Source organism: Mustela erminea, chromosome 6 (genome assembly GCF_009829155.1).
Source record: "Mustela erminea isolate mMusErm1 chromosome 6, mMusErm1.Pri, whole genome shotgun sequence".
Lineage (NCBI taxonomy): Eukaryota > Metazoa > Chordata > Mammalia > Carnivora > Mustelidae > Mustela > Mustela erminea.
This window is the reverse complement of record NC_045619.1, coordinates 85,073,456-85,088,829: the sequence shown is the minus strand read 5'-3', so window position 1 is coordinate 85,088,829 and position 15,374 is coordinate 85,073,456. Positions and strand designations below refer to the sequence as shown.

Genomic DNA, 15,374 nt, shown 5'->3' with positions numbered 1-15,374 from the left:
AAGTGCAACAGAATAGGCTTTTTTCTTTTTTTTTAAGTTCCAAGAATTCTTGAGGGTCTTGTTTAAAAGGTTTACTGGTTCAAATGATAAATTCCTCCATGAATGGCGATTGGATAGGAAATTGTATCCACCTTTCAGAAACCTTCTTAGTAATGTACTCTAGAGAATTGCCAGGAGGCAATGATATTGATTTTAATGCCCAACCTCTTCTGTCTCAATGCCATCTTCCATTAGTTTGGAATTAGTTCTCCCACATATGAAAGTAAATGCACAGCTTAAAACAAATTCTTTCCTACTCCTTCCTGTCCTTCAGATTCACAGGAATTCTACCAGCTTTTCCAGGAAAAAACCCTCAATTTCATAAATTAAAAAAATAAAAGCATTTGAGAACTATGATTTTTTTTTAAAGATTTTATTTATTTATTTGACAGACAGGGACCACAAGTAGGCAGAAAGGCAGAGAGAGAGAGAGAGAAGGAAGCAGGCTCCTTGCTGAGCAGAGAGCCCAATGCGGGGCTTGATCCCAGACCTTGGGATCATGACCTGAGCTGAAAGCAAAGGCCTTAACCCACTGAGCCACCCAGGCACCCCAAGAACTATGATTTTTTTTAAAAAGAACACAAATAAATCTTCAATTACTAAGAGCACTACATATTCTTTGCTGATTCTAGATCATCTCTGCACAAATGTCTTATCTATAGTTCCAGAAATTAAATGAATTCAGTTACTTAAAAAATTATGAAGCCACATGATGATTATTTTTATATCTATTTACAGCCAACTTGCAAACTTTTTAATGGAATGGGGTACTAAAATAGAATAAAAATTAAATATAGTTAAGTCTTTATTTCCAAGTAGTGAGAAAGGCTGTCATGAGTTTTATGTTTCTACTTGTTAATCTCTCCCTGCTTTTGGGGAAAGGAAAGATAAGTTGTGGAGCACCTGGGTGGCACAATTGGTTCTGGCTTAGGTCATGATCTCATGGTCCTGGGATTGAGCCCAACATTGGGCTCCGCACTTATCCTGGAGCCTGCTTAAGATTCTCTTCCTCCCCACCTACCCCTCCCACTCATGCTGTATCTTTCTCTCTCTCTAAAATAAATAAATAAGGGCGCCTGGGTGGCTCAGTGGGTTGGGCCGCTGCCTCCGGCTCGGGTCATGATCTCAGGGTCCTGGGATCGAGTCCCGCATCGGGCTCTCTGCTCAGCGGGGAGCCTGCTTCCCTCTCTCTCTCTCTGCCTGCCTCTCTGTCTACTTGTGATCTCTGTCTGTCAAATAAACAAATAAAATCTTTAAAAATAAATAAATAAATAAATAAATAAAATCCTTAAAGAAAAAAATAAATTGCGATGTGGTTAAAAGATGAATAGCCAGTAAAAATAGGAGAAAAAAGAGAAAGCATGGATTCTGGATAATCTAAAAACCAGAAAATCAGTCTGCAAATGAATCAACTCTTATAAAATGCCTCTGGTGAGCTGGTCACTTAAGTCTGAAGTAAAAAAGAGTTTTAGCTACCAATGGCCTATTTTCTGTCTCTCTTACAAGTCGAACCCTCATTTTTAGATTTCAATAAAATTTATCTAATTAATGAGATTGTTAATTCCTGTTTAATATATAATACATGCCATAGTTCTGGGCTTAAGATGGATTGGGTGAACTGAATGTACCATTAAAAAAAGAAATTAGTGGGGCATCTGGGTGGCTCAGTGGGTTGAAGCCTCTGCCTTCGGCTCAGGTCATAATCCCAGGGACCTGGGATCAAGCCCCACATGGGGCTCTCTGCTCAGCGGGGAACCTGCTTCCCCCTCTCTCTGCCTGCCTCTCTGCCTAATTGTGATCTGTCAAATAAATAAATAAAATATTAAAAAAAAAAAAAAGAAATTAGCTCCTACTCCTCACTGTCCTTCAGATTCTCAAGAATTCTACCAGTTTGGGGTGCCTGGGTGGCTGAATTGGTTAATCATCTGCCTTGGGCTCAGGTCATGATCCCAGAGTTCTGGGATGGAGCCCCACATTAGGATCCCTGCTCAGCAGGGAGTCTGCTGCTCCCTCTCCCTGACATTCCCCTTGCTTGTGCTCTCTGTCAAACAAATAAATAAAATCTTAAAAAACAAAACAAAACAAAAAACTCTACCAGCTATCTTAGGAAAGAAACTCAATTCCGGTAAATCAATAAAATTAAAATATTTAAGAACTATGATATTTAAATGTCAAAGAAATCTTTAATTACTAAGCTCAGTACAGACTAGATGATAGAATTCCTGAGAATCTGAAGGAAAGTGAGGAGAAATAATTTTTTTAAACAGTGTGTTCATTTCATATGTAGGAGAACTAATTTCAGTTAGATCTGAGAGGTATTCTTTTGTCATTGTAAAAGACCTTGCTTTGGATGTTCCTTCTAGCACTGTAAAACAATGAACATCTTCCCCTTCCAGCCCATCCCAATCCCTGTGCTTCAAATGAACAAGTAATCGTAACTGCATAATCTATCTCTAACAAAACAGCCCTGTCTCATAAAATCACAGCACTGCAAAATCTGTCACTCCTTACTCATTAGCCTTCATGCAAGTAAGAATTAAATCTGTCTGCTTCTTCTTTCTTAAACTGGAAAAATCATGTATCAGTTATCTACTTTGATTATAAATATTTCTATTTCCAAACAATTATTACAATTACCACAAGGCAGATACTAGCTTTTAACTGTTATACTCATGAAGGTAAGACACGTTACCTAAATAACACATTTAAGCTCATTCTGTCCTAATAGAACATCTTTTTTAAAAAGTTTTTTTACTCTGCGGGTGCCTTGGTGGCTCAGTCAATTAAGCACCCAACTCTTGATTGCAGCTCGGGTCATGATCTCAGGGTTGTAAGATCAAGCCCCGCATCAGGCTCCACATTCAGGAGAGAGTTAGCTTGAGATTCTCTCTCCTCTCCCTATGCCTTCTCCCGTACTCACACTTGCTCTCTCTCTCGAAAATAAGTAAATAAATCTTAAAAAAAAAAAGTAAAAATTTTTATTGTGAAATATAACACATTTATAGTGCACACACACAAATAAAGTATCGCAGTTTAATAATTTATCACAAAACAAACACTCAAATACTACTACCCAGGTTAAGAAATAAAACTGAGCCAACTGAGCCACCCAGGTGTCCCTAGTTATTAATTTTAATGTAATACTGCATTGATATTAATTCTTCTCCTTTATGATTAGTACTTCTTAAGTCTATTGAAAAACTCCCTGGGTTGCCTGGATGGCTCAGTCGGTTAAGCATATGCCTTCGTCTCAGGTCAGATCCTAGGGTCCTGGGATCAAGTCCTTGCTCAGTGGGGAGCCTGCTTCTCCCTCAACCTGCTGCTCCCCCTGTTTGTGAGCTCTCTTTCTTTCTCTCTGACAAATAAATAAAATCTTAAAAACAAAACTCTTGGGCACCTGGGAGGCTCAGGTTAAGCAACTGTCTTTGGCTCAGGTCATAAACCTGGAGTCCCGGGATCGAGTCCCGCATTGGGCTCCCAGCTCCACACGGAGTCTGCTTCTCCCTCTGACTTTCTCCCCTCTCATGCTCTCTTTCTCTCATATAAATAAATAAAAATCTTTAAAAAAAAAATCTTTTCCTGAGATGATTTCAGAAACTTGCTACAAAATAATCCACTGCAATTGGATAAAAGTATAGACAGTTGTTAATTACTGGACCTGAGTTATGAGTATTTGGGAGTCCATTGTATTATTTTATTTTTTTATAAGCTTAAAATTTCACTAACAAATTTTAAAAAGTGTTATTAAAACTCCTGGAACTTTTAAGTGATTATAGCAAGGTTGCAGGACACAAGACTAATATACAAAAGTCAACCACTTTCCCATATAAAAACAATGAAGAAGTATTTTGAATTTGAAATGAAAAACAAAATACCATTTACATTAGCATCCCCCAAAATAAAATACTTACATATAAATCTAACAAAATATGCTTAAGATCTATGAGGAAAACTATAAAACTGAGGAAAAAAAGGAAAGCACTAAATAAATAGGAGACATTCTATGTTTGTAGATAGACTTGTCAGTTTCTAACAACTTTTTTTTTTTTTAAAGATTTTATTTATTTATTTGACAGAGAGAGATCACAAGTATGCAGAACTGCAGGCAGAGAGAGAGGGGTAAGCGGGCTCCCTGCTGAGCAGAGAGCCCCATGTGGGATTCATCCCAGGACCCTGAGATCATGACTTGAGCCGAAGGCAGATGCTTAAATGACTGAGCCACCAGGCGCCCCACTTCCTAACAACTTGGTCTATAGAGTAAATGCAATCCCAAACAAAATTCCACCAACTTATTTTTGGATATTGACAAAATGATTTGAAAATGTATATGGTGAGACAAAAGACACCAAACAGCCAATACAATATTGAAGGAGAACAATGATGAAGACCTGACACTACACTTATCAAGACATATTATAAAACTACAGTACTCTCTCTCTGTCAAATAAATAAATCTTAAAAAAGGGGGGGGCCTGGGTGGCTCAGTGGGTTAAGCGTGTGCCTTCAGCTCTGGTCATGATCTCAGGGTCCTGGGATCAAGCCCCACAATGGGCTCTCTGTTCAGCGGGGAGCCTGCTTCCCCCTGCGTCTCTGCCTACTTTTGATCTCTCCTCCCTGTCAAATAAATAAATAAAGTATTTTTATAAATAAACAAACAAACAAACAAATAAATAAATAATAAACTACAGTACTCAAGGCAGTGTAGTATTGGTGGAAAAATAGACAAAAATAAAAAGAATCAATGGAATACAATAGAGAGCTAAGAAATAGACTGACATAGATTTAAGGCAACTGATCTTAGAAAAGGAACAAAGGCAATATAATGGATGTAAATCTTTACAACAGTGCTGCTAGAACAACCAGAAATCCACATTCAAAAAATGAATCGAGATAAAGACTTTACATCCTTCTCAGAAATTAACACCAAATGGATCACAGAACTAAGTGTTAATTGCAAAACTACAGAACTCTTGGAAGATAACAGAATAAGATCTAAATATCCTTGGGTTTTGGAGTGACTTTTTAGATGCAGCACAAAGCACAATCCATGAAAGGAAGAATTGATAAGCTGGATTTCATTAAAATTAAAACTTCCTGCTCTGCAAAAGACACCAACAAGAGAATGAAAAGACAAGCCACAGACTAGGAGAAAATATCTGCAAAAAACATCTGATAAAGGACTGTTACTCAAAATATAAAAGAATTCTTAAAATTCAACAATTAAGAAACAACACAATTTGGGGCACCTGGGTGGCTCAGTGGGTTGAAGCCTCCGTTTTCAGCTCAGGTCATGATCCCAGGGTCCTGGAATCAAGCCCTGAATCGGGCTCTCTGCTCAGCAGGGAGCCTGCTTCCCTCCTCTCTCTCTGTCTACTTGTGAGCTCTCTCTGTCAAATAAATAAATAAAATCTTAAAAAAAAGAAACAACACAATTTAAAAATAGGTCCAAGACTTTAACAGACACCCAAAGAAGAATACAGAGATGGCAAACAAGCATATGAGATGATGTTTCACACCATATGCCATGAAGTAAATGTAAATTAAAACAATGAGATACCACTACACATCTCTTAGAACGGCCCACATCCAGAACACTGACAACACTAAATGCTAGCAAGGATGTGGAACAACAGGAACTCTCATTCACTGCCGGTAAAAAAGCAAAATGGTATAAGCACTTTGGAAAACAGTTTGACAGTTTCTTACAAAACTTACCATGCGATCCAGCAATCACTCTTTTTGGTATTTACCCAAATGAGCGGAACACTTATGCCCAAACAAAAACCTGCATAGGGATCGACCGATCTATTTATGTATCTTTATTATTATGTTCAGTTAGCAAACACATAGTACATCATTAGTTTTTGATGTAGTGTTCAGCAATTCATTAGTTGCGTATAACAACCCAGTGCTCATCACAACACATGCCCTCCTTAATACCCATATCAACTCGATTTATAATTGCCAAAAATTTTTAAAAATTGCCCCAAATTGGAAGCAACCAAGATGTCCTTCAGTAGGTAAATGGATAAAATGTGGTACATCCATACAATGGAATGCTATTTAGTGCTAAGAAATTACCTAACGAGTAGAGGATACATGTCATAAAACATTTGTCCAAATCCAAAACATGTACAACACTAAGAGAGAATCCTAATATAAACTATAGACTTTGGGTGATAACACTGTGACAGTGCAGGTTTACCTATTGTACAATGTGTCACTCTGGTGGAGGATATGGATAATGGGGGAAGGCTATGTATGTTTGGGGGTAGAAGGCATACAGGAAATCTGTACCTTCTCCTCAACTTTGCTGTAAACCCAAAACTGCTCCAAAAAACAAATTCCATTAAAACACTAAAAATGCTACTACGGAAGAAAGTTTAAAAACAAAAGAATACTTCCTTCTCTGGGGTTTTGAAAATATTTTTCTAAATTATCCTTTATAAATGTTAATTGTTTTACCTCTCACATTTAGGTCTATAATCTAAACCTTGAATTGCTTTATGGGTATGAAGTAAAGGAAAAGAGTTATGTTTTTTTTTCCATATGGATTTCTAAGGGAAAAAAGACCACCTTTTCCTCAAAGCTCTGCAGTACTACCTTTTAGGTAAATAAAATCTCCATATACGAATAGCTCTGCTTCTGGCCTCTATGTTTCATTTGTCTGTATTTCCATCTTATGGTAATAACATATTGTCTTAATTACTGTAGCTTTATGATGTCTTGGTATCGAATTCAACGAGTTTTCTGTCCATGCTGTTAAGAATTCTTCAGCTAGGGGCACCTGGGTGGCTCAGTGGGTTAAGCCTCTGCCTTCGGCTCAGGTCATGATCCCAGGGTCCTGGGATCGAGCCCCACGTCGGGCTCTCTGCTCAGCCAGGAGCCTGCTTCCCCCCTCTCTCTGCCTGCCTCTCTGCCTACTTGTGATCTCAATCTCTCTCTCTATATCTCTGTTAAATAAATAAATAAAATCTTAAAAAAAAAAAAAGAATTCTTCAGCTATTCTTGGCCCTTTGCATTATCATATGATTATCAATGATTTCAGAATCATTTTGTCAAATTCCACAAGAAAATAACATTAGTGGTGGGGGGGGGGTGCCTGGCTGTTCAGTCAGAAGAGCATGCAACTCTTGATCTTGGGGTTGATTTTATAAGGATTGCATTAAATCTATAAATCCATTTCGAGAACAGTTATTTTCAAAATATTGGGTCTTTTGATCCATGAATATGGTATACCCTTTAAGTGTTCTTTCATTTCTTCCAATGCTGCTTTGTCATTTTTAATAGTGTTTTTACGTACCTTTCATTTAATTTATTTCTTATATTATACTTTTGGTACAATTGTAAATGGCTTGTGCTTTTAAATTTCATTTTCTAATGACTTATGCTTGAATAAGTAGGTGTGATTGATTGTTGTAGAGTGATTTTAGTGACATTGTTAAAATCACTAATTCTAATAGTTTACATTTTGGGGGCTTCCTAAGTAGGGTACCTACAAAATCATAGAGCAAACATCAGTATAATGGTGAATGCTAAGACCTTTTCCTTTAGGACGAGAAAACAAGACCAAAATGTTTGCTTCATTACTTTTTTTCCTCCCAAACTTACTGAGAAATAATTGACAAATATAATTATATAAATTTAAAATGTACAATGTAATGAGCTCATACACATATCTACTGTTGGAATAAAGACCAAGACTAAAACAATTAACACATTCATCACCTCACATAGTTAACTCTCCTGCTTCATTACTTCTAGACAACCGATCTAACAACTACAATAAAGCAAGGAAAAGGGAAGAATATCATAAATATTGGAATTCCACTACTCAAAAATCATTTTATTTCCTCTCTTCTACATTTTTTGGGGGATTTAATTTTCTGGGTTTTTTTTGCCCTAACTTCCTTAGAACTTCGCTCACTGGTTCGTAACCTATCTTCTTTTTCTCTATATACATTTAAAGCTTAAGAGCTTTAAATACCCCTCTAAACATGGTTTCAGCTGCACATTGTAAGTTCTTATGTATAAATTTCTATTATTGTTCTATTTAAAATATTTTCTAATTGACATTTTGATTTTTTTAATCCAATTGTTATTTAGACATATATTCTTAATACCCAAATATTTGAAGTTTTTCTAATTGACTTTTGGATAACTAGCTAAATGCACTGCAGTCAAATAATAATCTATATGATTTTAATTCTCTAAAAATGGTGGAAATTTGCTTTATGGCCCAGCAAATGGTTAATTTTTGAAAATGTTCTAGATGCACTTAAGTAATAAACAAGGGGCACCTGGGTGGCTCAGTGGGTTAAAGCCTCTGACTTCAGTTTGGGTCGTGATCCCAGGGTCCTGGGATCGAGCCCCACGTAGAGCTCTCTGCTCAGCGGGAAGCCTGCTTCCCCCTCCCTCTCTCTCTGCCTGCCTCTCTGCCTACTTGTGATCTCTGTCTGTCAAATAAATAAATAAATGAATCTTAAAAAAAAAAAAAAAAAGAAGAAGAAGTAATAAACAGATGTCTGGGTGGCTCAATCAGTTGGGTGTCCAACTCGATCTCAGTTCAGGTCTTGATCTCAGAGTCCTGAGTTCAAGGCCTACACTGGGTGGCTGGGCACGGATCTACTTAAAAAAAAGAAAAAGAAGAAGTAATAAACATATATATACTTAATTGTTAGATATACTGTTCTAATTATGACAATTATATCACACTTGCTAGTCACGTCATTCAAATATCTTATATCTTTATTAATTCATCTGATTCTTTTACCAGTTATGGAGAGACCTGTATTAAAATCTCCTACTATAGGGGCACCTGGGTGGCCCAGTGGGTTAAAGCCTCTGGGTTAAAGCCTGAGCAGGGAGCCTGCTTCCTCTTCGCTCTCTCTCTCTCTGCCTGCCTCTCTACCAAGTTGTGATCTCTATGTGTCAAATAAATAAATCTTAAAAAAAAAAATCTCCTGGGCGCCTGGGTGGCTCAGTGGGTTAAGCCGCTGCCTTCGGCTCAGGTCATGATCTCAGGGTCCTGGGATCGAGTCCCGCATCGGGCTCTCTGCTCAGCAGGGAGCCTGCTTCCTCCTCTCTCTCTCTGCCTGCCTCTCTGCCTACTTGTAATCTCTCTCTGTCAAAAAAATAAATAAAATCTTAAAAAAAAAAAAAATCTCCTACTATAATTATGTATTTCTCTCCCTTTAATTCTATAAATCTTTGTTTTAAATCTGCTATTAGAGGGGTGGTTGGGTTGCTCAGTCATTTTAGTGTCTGCCTTTGGCTAGGGTCTTGATCCCAGAGTCCTGGGATCAAGCCCCGCTTTGCACTCCCTGCTCCACAGTGTTCACTTCTCCCTCCCCCTCTGCCCCTACCCCAACTTATGCGCTCCCTCTCTCTCAAATAAACATTTTTTAAAAATCTAAATGTTATTAAAATTTTTTGCTAAATTAAATGGTTTATCATTTTGAAATGCCCCTCTTTTATCCCAAATCATGGTTTTTTTTTTTTAAGATTTTATTTATTTATTTGACAGAGAGAGAGATCACAAGTAGGCAGAGAGGCAGAGAGGGAGAGACAGAGAAGCAGGCTCCCCACTGAGCAGAAAGCCCGATGTGGGGCTCGATCCCAGGACCCCGAGATCATGACCTGAGCTGAAGGCAGAGGCTTAACCCACTGAGCCACCCAGGGGCCCCCCAATCATGCTTTTTTGCTTAAAGTCTACTTTGGCTGAATATTAATATATCCACATTCAGAACAGTTTTCTTTTGTTTAGTCTCTATTTTTTTTTTATTCTGGTAAAAAAAAAAAAAAGCAAAGCACAGCATAAAACTTACCATCTTAACTATTTCTAAGTGTATGTAGTTCAACAGTGTTAAATATATTCATATTATTATAAAACTACTCTCCAGAACTTTTTCATCTTACAAAACTAAAAATCTGTATCTATTAAACTCCCCATATCCCATTATACCCCATAACCCCCAACTCCTAACAATCACCATTCTACTTTCTGTGACTTTGACTACTGAAGATACTTTCTATAAGTGGAATCATGTATTTGTATTTTTATGACTGGCTTATTTCATTTAGTATAATGGTTCTTAAGGTTTATCAATGTTGCAGCACATAGTGACTATTCATTTTCTTTTTAGATTTTATTTATTTATTTGACAGGCAGAGATCACAAGTAGGCAGAGAGGCTGGCAGAGAGAGAGGAGAAAGCAGGCTCCCCCCCTGAGCAGATCACCTGATGCGGGGCTCAATCCCAGGACCCTGGGTTCATGACCTTAGCTGAAGGCAGAGGCTTTAACCCACTGAGCCACCCAGGCACCCTCATAGTGACTATTCTTTTAACACCTTCCCTGGAGATTATGACATCTATTTTTGACTTGCAAAATTCTAGTATTAATTGGCAGTTTTATCCCTCTTCCTTGATAAAGCAAGGGAGTTTATGCCCCTCCTAATTTTTATTTAAGATATTATTTATTTATTTGCCAGAGAGAGAGAGCAAGAGAGCATGAGAGAGTACAAGCAGGGAGAGTGGCAGACAGAGGGAGAAGCAGGCTCCTTGCTGAGCAAGGAGCCCAATGTGGGATTGAGTCCCAGGACACTGGAATCATGACCTAAGCTGAAGACAGCTGCTTAACCAACTGAGCCACGCAGGTGTCCCTGCCCCTCCTAATTTATAGGCCATGACTACCATGTATATTAATTCTCTATGTGTTTTTTAAAAGTCATTTATTTGAAAAATAATGAGTCAGGGGAGGGGCAGAGGGAGAGAATCTTCAAGTAGACTTGCCACTCAGCAGGGAGCCCCATAGGACATGGGGCTTGATCTCACAGCCCATCAGATCACGACCTGAGCTGAAACCAAGAGTTGGACACTCACTCAACTAAGCTACCCAGGTGCCCCGATCATTCTCTATGTGTGTGTTTATGAAACATGTATTTTAAATTATTTATTTGTGTATTTTTACAAGAAAGAGAGCACACACAAGCAAGAGAAGGGACAGAGGGAGAAGGAGACTCCTGTTGAACAGGGGATCCTACGCAGGACTTGATCCCAGGACCCTGGGATCATGACCTGAGCCGAAGGCAGATGTTTAACTGACTGAGGCACCCAGGCTTAGTTTAAAAACTCTCCCTGTGTTTTTAAATCCTAATAAAACATTCTTGGGGTGCCTGGGTGGCTCAGATGGTTGGGCATCTGCCTTTGGCTGGGGTTATGATCTCCAGGTCCTAGGATCGAGCCCCACATTGGGCTCCTGGCTGGCTCATCGGGGAGCCTGTTTCTCCCTCTCCCTCTGCCTCTCTCTGTCTCTCTCTCAAATGAATAAATAAAACCTTTTTTAAAAGGTTTTTTGTTTTATACAGTCAATATTCATTGAGACCTGACTATGTATTTGTGGTTTGCACTGTTATTCATGCATTCTTGCATCTCCAATCTTCCAACTGGGTCATCTTTCTTCCATATTCAGAATACCTTTAGGATTTTTTCAGTGGGGTTCCAATGGTGATGACTTCTTTTTGGTTTTGTTTTTGTGTTTTGCTGTTTTTTAAAACTGTGCTTATTTTGCTTCATTCTAGAATGATATTTTCACTGTGTATGATGTGTGTAGAATTCCAAACTGACAATTATTTTTATTCAGACCTTTAAAGATATCCTCCCATTGTCCTCTGACTTCTATTGTTCCTGTAGAGAAGTTAGCTCTAGGTCTGACTTAGATCCTTTCAAAATTGTTTGTAAAGATTTTATTTAGTTACCTGACAGAGAGAGCACAAACAGGGGGAAGGGCAGAAGGAGAGGGAGAGGTCGGCTCTCCTCTGACCAGGAAGTCCAATGCAAGGCTCCATCTCAGGCCCCAGGATCATGACCTGAGCCAAAGGCAGACGCTTAACCAACTGAGCCACCCAGAAACCCTCAAAATTGTATATTTTCCTCCTCTGCCTGCTTTTAAGATTTTCTGTCTTTGTTTCCTAGAAATTTTACTATGATGTTCCTAAGTGTGTATTTCTTTATATTTATTCTGCTTGTGATTTGTAGCACTTTTTGAATCTGTGGCTTGACAGTTTTCATGAATTTTGGAAAGTTATCAACAATATTTCCTCAAATACTCTTCCTTATTCTTTTTCCTCTGGAGTTCCCATTACACATATGACATACCTAATCTCTGTTGCCTCTAAGTCTTTCACCTCCTCTTCTGTGTTTCCTAATCTTTTGAATTTCCATGCATGACTTAGGTCCTTCTAACTTATAATGCAGTTCAGATTGTTCTCAGATACAATCAGTTTTCATTTTATTTTCTTTAAAAATTTTATTTTATTTTATTTAAAAGATTTTATTTATTTGACAGAGACCACAAATAGGCAGAGAGGCAGGCAGAGAGAGGAAGGGGAGCAGGCTCCCTGCCGAGCAGAGAGCCCGATGTGGGGCTCGATCCCAGGACCCCAAGATCATGACCTGAGCTGAAGGCAGAGGTTTTAACCCACTGAGCCACCCAGATGCCCCTAAAAATTTTATTTTTTTATTTGAAAGAGAGCGAGAGAGCACAGGCAGGGGGAGCAGCAGGCAGAGGGAGAGGGAGAAACAGACCCCCAGCTGAGCAGGGAGACCAATGTGAGAGTCCATTGCAGGACCCCAGGATCACTGCCTGAGCCAAAGGCAGATACTTAACCAACCGAGCCACCTAGGCACCCCTGTTTTTAAAACCATACACTGTGGGGTGCCTGGGTAGCTTAGTCGGTTAAGCAGCTGCCTTCGGCTCAGGTCATGATCACAGGGTCCTGGGATTGAGCCCCACATTGGGCTCCCTGCTCAGGAGAGAGTCTGCTTCTCCCTCACCCTCTGTCTGCAGCTCTGCCTACTTATGCTATCTGTCAAATAAATAAATAAAATCTTAAAAAAAAAAATAAAACCATACATTGAGTTCATAGTTTCAAATACTGTATTTTTCAGGTCTAACATATGCATTACAAAATAGTTTGCCAGTTATCTGTTGAATTTCCCCAAGTTGTCTTTATTTCCTTGAATCTCTTAAGAATAGTTATTTTATTTTTGTATTTTTATTTTTTGAAGAATAGTTATTTTAAATCTGATAACTCTAATATTTAGATCTCCTGTGTATTTGTTCTATTGTCTAATGGTTCTTGTTCCATATTCTTACTGTTTCATCCCCTCATGTTTCTGATTTTTTTTTTATTGTGTACTAAACGACCCATTTAAAAAACTGATAATGAAAGTAATCTGTGAGGATTTTCAGAGAGGATCTGTTTACTTGTACCAGGGTATCTATGTTACCTCAAAACAATTTCAGGTGTTGAAATAATTTGAAACTAAGTTGCAATTCCTACAAAGGTAAGTCTATTTCCACTCATCTTTACTACTAGGACTCAGTCTCTCTTGGGGTCCTATGCCAGAGTAAGGGGGTGGTTACTAGTCCCCCCTCACACCCTAGAAGGCCCTGAACATCAATCACTGTTCTCTTGGCTCCAGGAATTTGTCACCATTCAGCTTTTCAACTGCTCTATCCCATTTGTTTCACCCAAGTAATTGCCTGTCTATGTTATTCTCCCTTCAAAATGTTTACTTTCCCTATCTTTGGTCTAATGGATTCTTGCATGCACCAAATAAACCCTTCTGGACTAATTTTGGAAAATACATGTTTGAAAAATGTGTTTTTTGTTTTTGTTTTTGTAGTAAGCTCATAAATGAGCACTGTTAAGAAACAACTTAAATTGCTTCTAAGAATAACCTATTTTTTTTAGTTGCCCAGGGTAGAAAGATAAGCCACATTTAGTTACTTGTTTCCCACCTTTATATTAGATATTTTAGATATATTAGATATTTTACTCTTAAAAGGATAGAAAAAAGAGAGAAATGTGGCCAATTACTCCCAGTTACGTTTTGTAGAACAGTCAGCTAGAGCCTAAAATAAAATGTTCTTTTCGTTGAATTTCTAAAAAGAGATGACATTAAAAAAGTATATTAAGAGTGAGTAAATGACTTTCAACAAAAAGAATGTGGCTGAGAACAATGAACCTTTTAGGGCCAAAGACTCGCTTTGGTTCTGTATTAGTTTCCCATGGCTGTTATAACAAATGAATCCAAACTTCGTGGCTCAAACAATAGAAATGTTTTCTGTCATAGTTCTAAAGCTTAGAAGGCCAAACCAGTTTCACTGGGCTGAAATCAAGGTAAAGGCAAGGCCACACACCCTCTGAAAGCTCTAGAGGAGAATGTGTTCCTTGCCTTTTCCAATTGCTGGCAGGTGTCGGCATTCCTTGGCTTGCCCTATCACCCCAGTCTCTGCCCTCATAGTTGTAATGCCCTCTCTTCTATCTGAAATCTCCTTTGGCCTCCCCCATGTAAGGATACGTGTGACTGACATTTAGGACTCACCTGGATTATCCAGGATAAGCTCCCCATCTGAAGATTGTGACAGATGTAGCTACTACACCTGCGGTGAACATATAGCATTATATATAGTTTTCTAATCACTATGTTGTACACCTGAAACTAATGTAACAATGTGTATCAACTATACTTCAATTTAAAAAATTAATTAAAAAACAACTGAGGGGCACCTGGGTGGCTCGGTGGGTTAAAGCCTCTGCCTTCGCTTCAGGTCATGATCCCAGGGTCTTGGGATCGAGCCCCACATCGGGCTCTCTGCTCAGCGGGAGCCTGCTTCCTCCTCTCTCTCTGCCTGCCTCTCTGCCTACTGTGATTTCTGTCTGTCAAATAAATAAAATCTTTAAAAAAAAATGAAATATATATATATTTTTTTCCCTAAAGATTATTTATTTATTTATTTATTTGACAGAGAGAGATCACAAGTAGGCAGAGAGGCAGGCAGAGAGAGAGAGGAGGAAGCAGGCTCCTTGTTGAGCAGAGAGCCCGATGCGGGGCTCGATCCCAGGACCCTGGGATCATGACCTGAGCCGAAGGCAGAGGCTTTAACCCACTGAGCCACCCAGGCGCCCCAAAAATGAAATATTTTTAAAACTATAAACTAACATAATTTGTTTCTAGACAATCTACAGTGTATCAAAGTGACAAGCTAGTTGTTAGAAAGACACACAAGAATAAAACCCAGTTCTTATAACAGACTCAAGAGTCTAATAGGCCAAGAGAAACAGGCATACAGTGCATGTTTATAGGTATCACAGATGAGGCGGGAGGCACAGAGAATAAAGAGGTCAGTTCTAACAGTTATCAAGGTTCCTTTAAATTTAAAAATTCTATGATTTTATAAAAACAGTTTGTAGGAGCGCCTGGGTGGCTCAGTGGGCTAAGCCTCTGCCTTCAGCTCAAGTCATGATCTCAGTGTCCTGGGATGGAG

The 15,374-nt window shown here is 38.6% G+C and overlaps 1 protein-coding gene across 2 annotated transcripts in view; it reads right to left on the bottom strand.

Annotated features, from left to right (window-relative positions):
* The window catches only part of SPATS2 (spermatogenesis associated serine rich 2), a 143,806-nt gene that overhangs the window by 46,003 nt on the left and 82,429 nt on the right, over positions 1-15,374 (bottom strand). The window contains exon 1 of one of the 2 annotated variants that reach the window (XM_032348105.1): positions 11,995-12,013. The exons of the other annotated variant lie outside the window; for it this stretch is intronic. The gene's annotated coding sequence lies outside the window, so the exon portion shown is untranslated. Of the gene's footprint in view, positions 1-11,994; positions 12,014-15,374 lie in introns of those variants that run through there. 2 annotated transcript variants of the gene reach the window in all.